At 39.4% G+C, this 9,283-nt stretch overlaps 1 long non-coding RNA gene across 3 annotated transcripts; it reads left to right on the top strand.

Moving 5' to 3' along the window:
- LOC109706747 lies at window positions 6,151-8,974 on the top strand. Of its 3 annotated transcripts, none has more exons than XR_002215306.1 (5): window positions 6,151-6,386; window positions 6,646-6,712; window positions 6,811-6,878; window positions 6,995-7,058; window positions 8,953-8,974. It is a non-coding gene; the product is annotated as an uncharacterized LOC109706747 (long non-coding RNA). The 3 variants fall into 3 exon arrangements; XR_002215307.1 differs by having other exon boundaries at window positions 6,643-6,712; XR_002215305.1 differs by lacking the exon at window positions 6,151-6,386 and having other exon boundaries at window positions 6,538-6,712.

Genomic DNA, 9,283 nt, shown 5'->3' with positions numbered 1-9,283 from the left:
ACCCCAATAGTCCCAAAATAGTCCCACATCGGATGGGAATGGAGTTTATAAGAGACTTAGACACTAGTAATAATAACTGGGGTTAAGCATTTTGGGCCGGTTGTTGGGCCCAACGAGTTCTGTCGGAGGTGAGCACGGCCTCCGGCACACTGAAACCTATCAACGAGTGCGACGGTCTGATTAATCGATCTCTGGTTTGCGTGCACGGTCCAGAAAAGCCTAGAAATCACATAAAATGATGTGATTCTATGTAGCGGTAAGGGCTTTTATGCTTTTTGCTTCGATGTGGCTGTTGTTGGCAGCAAGTGTAGGCTGAGGATAACCTCTGGACTGATCGTCCAAGGCCCCAAGCCTTTCCGGAAACCAATCGTTGATTTTCGGTGCGTGGTTCGGGACTTCCGGTGTGTTCGGTAATCGATTTTGGGAAACCGATTCCCGTGGGTTTATTTGTGGGGTTATGCTTTGAGGGTTTCTTAGTAGTGGGTTAGGTTCTAACCCGGTGGACCTTTCGTAGGTTCGGTTGCACCGTCTTCATAGTCGAGAGATTTTCGTCAGACACGTACAAGTGGGTACTTCGATCCGACGTCGGTACAGTAGTGCACGTTCGGTGACGTTTCCTTTACCCTTGTTGTTTATACTGCTTACCTTATACACGTTGAGCCTTGCACCCATGCTATTTTCATATTTACTCTACTCAGTTGTTTCCATATGTAGTATCATTGTGTAGGAGTAGAGTAGACTTTATCTGGTTATGACATCTGCGACCTGGTTAGTCTGTTCTTGTATTTACATATGTGACCCGGTTGGTCGGTTCTCCAAATAAATAACTTAGATCTAGTTATGGTTCAGTTTTTGATATTTCAGTTGAACATTATATTTTCATTGGCTTTATGATGTAATAAAAAAAAAAAAGGGAATTTGTGGATTTCAAATGTTGAATGGATTTCTACCCCTCGTGGTAACGTTTTTAAAAGATAAAAGTTCCTGTATAGGGAACAGTTTTCAAAAAGTTTTCTGTGGATTCTGTATCTTAGTATTTCAAAACCTATTTCTGTGGTTGGAAACATTTTAACTGATAGATGTGGATTTATTTTTAAATATTGAATGTATAAATGTGAAACTGTGGTGAATGGTGTAGGAATGTATAACTGTTGGTTATTTGTATGCTCATCTGGTTATGGTTGTATCATGTTTGAACTCTGTACTTGTATGACGCCGTGCAAATACAGGGGAGACTCTGTCTGTGTGAACAGTGGATCTCCTGTATTTGTGGCGGATCTGGCATACTCTGGGGTTAGGTTTTCAAAAAAAAATTTCAGACGCTTTTCCGCTATACTTTAAACTAAAAAGGGACCCCGGGGCGTGACAGATTAAAGTGGTATCAAAGCCGGTTCACCAGCTGGACATGTGTGGCGAGTCTCGGCTGAGCGAGGGTCTGGATGACGGGCTAGCGAGACGAGTCTCACATCGCCTGGTGATCTTGGGCTGTGTGTGTGATTGGACTGACGAGGACGTCAGGACCTTAACGGGGGGAGTCTGTGACACCCTAATAGTCCTACATCGGATGGAAATGTGATTGTCATTGTATTTATAAGAGACTTAGACACTAGTAATAATAACTGGGCTTAACAATTTTGGGCTATGGTTGGGCCCAACGAGTTATTGTTGCTAGTGGGCTGGGTCGTTACATTAGGTATCAGAGCCGGTTCACCAGCTTGACATGTGTGGCGAGTCTCGGCTGAGCCAGGGTCTGGATGACGGGCTAGCGAGACGAGTTTCACATCGCCTGGTGATCTTGGGCTGTGTGTGTGATTGGACTGACGAGGACATCAGGGCCTTAACGGAGGAAGTCTGTGACACCCCAATAATCCCACATCGGATGGGAATGGGGTTGTCATTGTGTTTATAATAGACTTAGACACTAATAATAATAACTGAGCTTAAGCATTTTGGGCCGGTTGTTGGGCCCAACGAGTTATTGTTGCTAGTGGGCTGGGTCATTACATTTGGTATCAGAGCCGGTTCACCAGCTGGACATGTGTGGTGAGTCTCGGCTGAGCCATGGTCTGGATGACGGGCTAGCGAGACGAGTCTCACATCGCCTGGTGATCTTGGGCTGTATGTGTGATTGGACTTACGAGGACGTCAGGACCTTAACGGGAGGAGTCTGTGACACCCTAATAGTCTCATATCGGATGGGAATGAGATTGTCATTGTCTTTATAAGAGACTTAGACACTAATAATAATAACTAGGCTTAAGCATTTTGGGCTATGGTTGGGCCCAGCGAGTTATTGTCGCTAGTGGGCTGGGTCGTTACAAATATATATATAAACTTATTAGAGACTTTGGAAGTAGTTCTTGACACCGTGTCACCTCTTTTTCTAAAACAAATGACAATCTTTACAGTAGCGGCAAGTTGATTATTTTAAAAATTTTATAAAAATTCAACAACAGGAAAAATTCTATGGTATGAGACACTAATATTTGAATTGATCTTAACTTAGATGACTTGACTAATTTTATATAATAACTAGGGAATTATTAACACAAAAAATCTGAATTTGTCTCAATATTATGTGACTTGTTGCTTTTAAATAATAACTAATTTGGAAACTTGTATTCTAAAAAGTAACTCGAAACTAAATTTAAATAAGTAGACTGGATTGAACTTAGCCTGATAAAATTTAAATTCTTAAAATGTTCAAACTAAATTTGCATAAATAAATTAATTTTATGCAACCAAAAGTTAAGGTAGGAACACAATTTAAAAGCTCATCACTTTATAGTAAATTTTATTTTAATTATAAACTAAAATATTTGAATTATATATAAACTAAAATATTTGTCACATGCCAATCAACGCCCAACATTTTGCGGCAGTTAAAAAAAGACATTGCATGAACTGCAATGCTCCAAGTTGGAGGCACAACTCACCTCTTTGAATTGACCGTCTCTAGCGTAAATAGCAAAAGATTTGCTGATTGGTATCTGAAATTCTAGATTTGAATCTTAATTACTTCATATTTTTAATTAATTTTTTTTAAAAAAATAAACGAAACAGATAGAATACTACTTTTCTTAAAAAAAAAAAAAAAAACTCACCTCTTTGGGCACTAGATTTGTTTACACTGAGTTCCTTTCTCAAATGTGGTCCCTAACCTTTTAGTGATTTTTTTTTAAAAAGAAAGGTAGCATGCTACCCATTTCATTTATTTTTTTAAAAAATAAATTGAGCTCGAAATATGAATCAACTAGAATTCGAACTTGAGACCTCGATCGAGTACTAACCGCCAGATCATTTGCCACTTGCGTTAGTGACAGTCGATTTAATTGTAGTGTTCCTGAGCTTTGGATAGGATTGGCTTCAGTATTATAGACTGGTCGACATCTCTGGAGAGTGTCGGACTGAGTCGGAGTCAATTCTGCACGAATTGGATGCAGAATTGGACTCGGCGCACTCAAATAAGCAAAACTGAAGTTTTGCCAGATTCGGGCGCCCAGAACATTGTTAGGGTCGCCCAGAAACGAGNGAGCCACAGGTTTCGGCTGCTGCGCCTTCCGCGGATCAGGATCGAGGTAAGGGCGTCGCGAGTTAGAGCCCTACCCGACGTGCTGAGCTAGAGGTGCCCCTACTGCAGGTAGATGTTTTGTTTCGAGTTTATGTACATAGTGGACTTAACTCGCCAGTGCGAGTAGCTTTGTATTTTGGATTTGGACTATGTATATGAAACTCAGTTTGTTTAGCTTCTGTTTTCTCTAGCAGCTCTCTACTACTGTTCGTAGTAGTGTTTGATTTACAGGTACAGCTAACGCTTCGTATACAGGGGAAATTCCTTTGTATACGGCGGATTTGTCGGCGTGCCCGGGGAAAGTGTAATCCGGGGCGTGACATTAATTTTATCATATTGACCATCAAATCTTAGATATAGCACACAAAGTGTCCATATTTATGATTTATTATTATTATTATATCATTAAAGTTAGGTTTAGTGGCCCTTGGGGACAACCTTATATGGGGCCTCCATAATGATTTTATTTTAGGCTACTAACACCACTGTAATCTCGACGAGTGTTTAGTATGGGTTGTCTCTACGAGCTACGCCATTTAAATAAAATTTATCATCTTTGCTAAATTTCTACATTGTCTGTTTCTTATGTTCAAATTTAATTGCATGAGAAAATATGAGGATATTTGCAATTAATTAATTATGCTAGTATGATCTACTTGCTATATATATATATATATATATAGAGTTAGGCTACTATACTATCTATAGTACCGGAGTTCCGGTACTATAGTGTTGTTTTTGATCTTCGGGCATAGTTATGAGCTCTATGTGATCATATGGACAAGGAAAATCAATTGACTGATTATTTGCAATCATGTAGTTATTGCAGTCTTGAAGTGGAGATTTAGAGTAGGATATGTGTGAGTCAATGTTCATCGGGTTTACTTAGCCGAAATATGATCTAAAACTGCCAAGAAGATAGGGTTAAAATCTAACCTTGAGATTCATAGACCATGACAATCGAATAGGGGTAACGTATTGAGGTAGCAGCATACATCGTGTGAGGATCGATGTACTAGGTGACATTTGAATAAACTAGTTGGTATAATCGATGTATACTATGATGGCCAGATACAGTCGAGATCAAAGAGATGCATCCAGATAATATTAGTAAAAATGAATAGCGTATTCCTGAATAGTCAGATATATTATGACGAGCTATTCTGGAGTGATAGTATTTGGAGACGGAGGTATGCGCTTAGACGGAGTTATGGTTTGGTGGTTGTCGTTTGCAGTATTAGTGGTACCCACCAGTTGTGAACTCCTTTTGCTCTCCTTGAATAGTTATATTTGGATTTAAATTTATTTATCAGCATATGAAAAGTAATTAATATAGTTATATAGTATCACTTAACTACTTTAGTTAATTAATTAATATTTAACTTTTTGAGATAGTATTCTAATCATCTTGGTTGTGTGTGTCACACCACGAGACCACCAATTAGGCCCGCTCAGTCATTTGCAACAGAACGGCCGAATGGGCAAGACTTTTCCTATCCGCACGAAGCGAAATCACATACCAACCCATACAATCATATATGATATGCTATATGCAATATCAAAGTATACAACTACTAATTTAAAAGATTCAACTTTAAACAATTTTAAATTCTACAAGTTTTTTTTTTTTTTGGAGAAAGGTACGTACGTAGTATGCTCCCGCTTTATTTATTTCTTTTAGAAATAAACTTAGCGAAAAATGTGATTAGGCTTCGAACATGGGACTTCGGGTACCAATCACTAAGCCCTTTGTCACTTGCACAAGAGGCAGTTGGCTTCTATAACTATTGAAACCATTTCACAAATATTAAACTATATTAAAGTTTACATGTTTTGATCCCAAAATATTATAATGTTTGATTGTCCAAAATAAATGGTATATCTAAACTTCTCTCTAGATCCACTATTCCGCAACACCCTTGCCTTGGTCACGCACCTCACCGACAATGTAAGCTCCAGAAAAGGATAAACAATAAAAGCGTAAGAATTACAGTTAGTTCCTAGTGAGTGCAGCTGCCAAAAGTAGCACTCTATACTCACTTGGTCCAAACAAAGTATTAGTAGATAATTTATGATAACAACAGATATTTCTACTAAATAAATGCAATAACTTCAATTACAACTACAATGCCTGTAATATACTGAATCTTGAGCCTCTTGGTAAGTTCGAGGGTTGGATCGGCTTTTGGAACTGGTCTACGACTTTTGCAAGACTATTGAAAGGTTTTTGATAAGTTACTAGAGTAAGTAAGTAACTAGAAATGGAAAAGTGCATCGCAAATGCATTATCAATTGCAATGCTTCGAATTTGGTCAATTACGAAGTTCGAACGTGGGAAAAGGTAAATGAAACTGCCCTACACATTCTAAAGGGTTTGGACAAGTTTTTGGACAAGTTAGAGAGTGATTGGAGGGTTAAAAGTAAGAAAGTGCATTGATCTGGCGAAATCAGTGTTTTTCTGCTTGCTGTACCGGTACAGCCATCACCTTGTACCGGTACAGACTAGCAGAAACGTGGCAGCAAGGTTATTTAAGTAATTTCACATCTTGTCTCTATCCATATTACCCCAGCACGACCCCTGGACCCTTGTGGATGATGCTAGAGCTCTGAGAAGCAGCCTTGCACCTCTCTTACTCTCTCTCTCTAGAAGTTTTCTCTCTCTACATAGAAATCAATGATTTAGCTCGATTTCGTCGCCTCGCTTGTTCTTCGCTGCTTGCGAGTGTCACTGAGCCTTTGTGGACGTGTGAGAGGGTATTTTGGAAGGTTTTTCGCAGCACCAAACCAGTGAGTTGCTGGTTGGAAGCTTGAGAAGGTAAACGACTCGATTTTTCCGTTATCGGCGTTCTATTCGTCGATTTGATTAGTGATTTTGAGTTTTTGCTTCCAACTGACTTAAACTGAGAATTCAGCTATTAAATATGAGTTAATTAGCTGTGATTGAACCTCCTTAGACCTGGGATAAGCTACTTTGAAGCTTATTGGAGATGTTCCGCTATTTATGAAGTTATTTCGGCCTATACGCGGATCAATCGAGCGAATTGATGCAGTTTGAGCTTTTCTCTTCCCAGCAGGTTTGCGAATCACATTAAGCTCTTTTGGTGACCTGGGAGGCTGGTTTAGAAGGTGTTCCAACTAAAGGTAAGCTGAAATTGCTGTGAGGAAACTGAATTTTCAAGATTCCGACTATATCTATTGATATTTGACGACTATGATGCCGTTTTGGAAATTGTTCGCAGCGGGCTTGCAACGGACTTTCGGAGTATCTCCGGCTGATGTGTAAAGGCTTTTAGAAGCTTAATTTGAGGTATTAACTGAACCCAAAACAGGGATTCAAGTTATTACTTTGTACTAAGTGCAAATTGTACCGAAATTGGACATTTCGGCCGTAGTTTTGATGCGCTTTTCGTGTTTCGTTTTCAGCAGCGTCGAGGCTCCGTTGAGCAGGGTTCGGGACTCCTTTTGGCTGGATTGAGCTTGGTGATAGGTGGGTCGGACCTTCCCGAAATGGGTGAATTCCCTCTATGTCTCCTTTGACATCTGAGTTGAAGTTATTTCATATTCATGTGAATATATGTATAGTTTAAGGCATTGAGACATGCACTGATATGTAGATCATATCGGAAATGATAGCATCTTTAAATGGTAATGAAAGATTCATGACTTGTCCATTCTACATGGTTACCTGTTAAGTACTATGGATTCATGATACTAGTAGCTTGCATATGCAATTTGGCTTGATGTTATCCACGAGGATAGAATGGTAAATTCGTGAATGGACCAATTAGTTCTGTTGAACAACAAAGAGACTGATGTACTTAGGATTGAGCTATGCAATGTTATATAACAAGTATAATGGCTAAACTCTGAAAGATCAGGTAAAGGCTTGTGTTTGCATATGCATTCCTAATTGTAGAATGAATGGCATGGAGATCATGTGAAAAGTATTTTATCGTTTATATTCCTTGCTTGTATTACTCTGTTAGTTTCTACATTCACATGATAGATTCATATTGTGGTATATATTCTAGTAAGTAACTAGAAGTTTATATGATGGCATAATTGAATGATATACAACTGAATATAATCTAGTAGATAACTAGATTTAAATATGATGACATACTTGTATAGTCAAGTAGAGGTGATTGTTTCATATTTGTTTGCTTCAAGTAATAGAAGTTTATATTGAACTTCAGGTTATGTGCCATGAGTCTATGAACAGAACCTTAGTAAACCACTTTCCTTATGTGTAAGGAGTAGTGAGAGATTGTGAGTGACTGACCAGGTATAGCCTGATAGAATCACTAGTGTGATGTAAAGCTTTAACTTGTCAAGTTATATTAACGACTGGTAGAATCTTGTCAACAAGTTGTTGATAGTGACTTATGATTGGGTACTACAGTGCCGACCTTGGGTCGAGTTGAGATTCCATGTCAGAGACATGATGCTGTTGAGATATTTGTACCCTGGACTATAGCTAGCATGCCATTATGCTCTTTCGTACATGCTTGCGGGGGTCGCGCCCCCCAAGCCCCGCGTTCCGGAGTGGCTTGAGTTGAGATTCCATGTCAGGGACATGATGTTGTTGTGAGACTGGTACTGTGGACTACGGCTTGCATGCCATTGTGCGCGTTTGCACACGCTTGCGGGGTCGCTCCCCCCCAAGCCAGCACTCCCGAACAGCTTAGCGACAGATGCTCGCAAATGTACGAAGTGAGCGCCGAAATGGAATGCCGTGGGGGAGGCTCATTCCTAGAGTGGGGATGTTGACTACCACGGGGCCATTAGGCACGGCGCGGCTTGAACTTACCTTGTGTAAGTCCGTTGGAAATTGGGTTATGTCAAGTACTTTAACCTTAGCTGGACAGAGTAGTAAAGTTACTATATGTCTTGGGTTAAGTGAACTTATTGATGAACAGACTAGAAAGTTGACATCTAAAGTGAGCTTAGTGATGAACAACCTAGAAGTTGACATCATGATTGGTTAGCAACATAATGAATGACATTATGTCTCTTTCTTGCTATGGAACAAGGTAATTACATGATATCATCTGTAATTTCAGTAAAGTGAATTATCTTGCATACATTCTGATATATGTTTGGTTAAATTGTCAAGTAATATGATTGATAGAATCTATCATGATAACTGATACCTGCAATCTATTGTTATTTATTTATGGTTGAGCAAATAGCATGAGTAGTTTACTTCCATATCTGTTGCATATAATTGCTTATTGTATTATCTGCATTTACTCGCTTATTTATTGCTATCTACTCATGCCACAGTTGACCTAGTGGTGTACTTCGCCACTCTCGGCGGCTTACCCACTGGGAACTATTGTTTAATAGTTCTCACGCCCTCTTTGTTGTTGTTTTTACAGAACCTTCCACCCCGGAAAAGGCTAGGGTTCTTGGCGAGGGGTCTGCGGCTAGCTAGAGCCTTTTTGGACGTGTACTAGACGACCTCCACCAGTTTATGTAGTTTAGTACAGAGATGTATATTAAGTTTTTTTTGTAAATTGTACTTTATTTTTCTTTCATGTATTAAGGTTTGGATTGTATAAGTTTAAAAGTCGTGCTCTGATTACCTGGTTAGAATTATATGCTTTTACTATATGGTTTGTAGACGCCTTGTGTATACTTGAGTGGTGGTGTACACGGCGGGTCTGTGCACGCGACCGGATATGCTTCCGCTGGTACCCGGGCGTGACA

Source organism: Ananas comosus, linkage group 2 (assembly GCF_001540865.1).
Source record: "Ananas comosus cultivar F153 linkage group 2, ASM154086v1, whole genome shotgun sequence".
NCBI classification, from domain to species: domain Eukaryota; kingdom Viridiplantae; phylum Streptophyta; class Magnoliopsida; order Poales; family Bromeliaceae; genus Ananas; species Ananas comosus.
This window is presented reverse-complemented; position numbering and strand designations above follow the sequence as displayed.